General features: G+C 43.4%; 1 protein-coding gene across 7 annotated transcripts in view; it reads left to right on the top strand.

Moving 5' to 3' along the window:
- Positions 1-571, top strand: part of LOC5577633 — a 357,967-nt gene that overhangs the window by 335,077 nt on the left and 22,319 nt on the right. The gene's annotated exons all lie outside the window — the stretch shown is intronic.

Here is a 571-nt window from a genome sequence, read left to right on the forward strand (position 1 = left end):
AGGGTTAAAAAATTAAGGTACATCTATCTATAGCTTCAAAGAGCTTTCTTCTCTAATTTTAGGATTAGGATTGCTTGCGGCAAATGTTATTTCTAAAACGGTGATCATAAATTATGACGGCTATGTTCTTACAGTTCATAAGAAAAGCGAGAACAATTTGGTGTTTCAATCCGACCCTTACTTGATTGAGATGCACAAATTGATTCGCTAGATGAGTAATTCCTCTGATGACATGTCTCTTTTACGTCAAGAACCTCCCGGACACATGTGCCGCCTTAATTAATTCATGGCAACAATCTGATACATCTATCGATTCATAAAACCTACAGAATCACATTCCAGCCAGTACACGAGCAACCTTCATTGCTCCTCCTGGAACCCTCCGACATTCGCCGCCTTCCAAGAGGATCGCTCTCAAAACCAACTCCCTTAGCCGCAGTGCAAAAACTTTTTTCTCCACACACAATTGATTCAATTAGTCCACCAGTTGACATGTGACCCGGGCCGGTTCGAGAGCCCGGACAGTATCGATTCCGCTCGCTCCAGTCCAGGGCCGGGATCTTAAATGCTG

The sequence above is a fragment of the Aedes aegypti genome, chromosome 1, assembly GCF_002204515.2.
Source record: "Aedes aegypti strain LVP_AGWG chromosome 1, AaegL5.0 Primary Assembly, whole genome shotgun sequence".
Taxonomy (NCBI): Eukaryota; Metazoa; Arthropoda; class Insecta; order Diptera; family Culicidae; genus Aedes; species Aedes aegypti.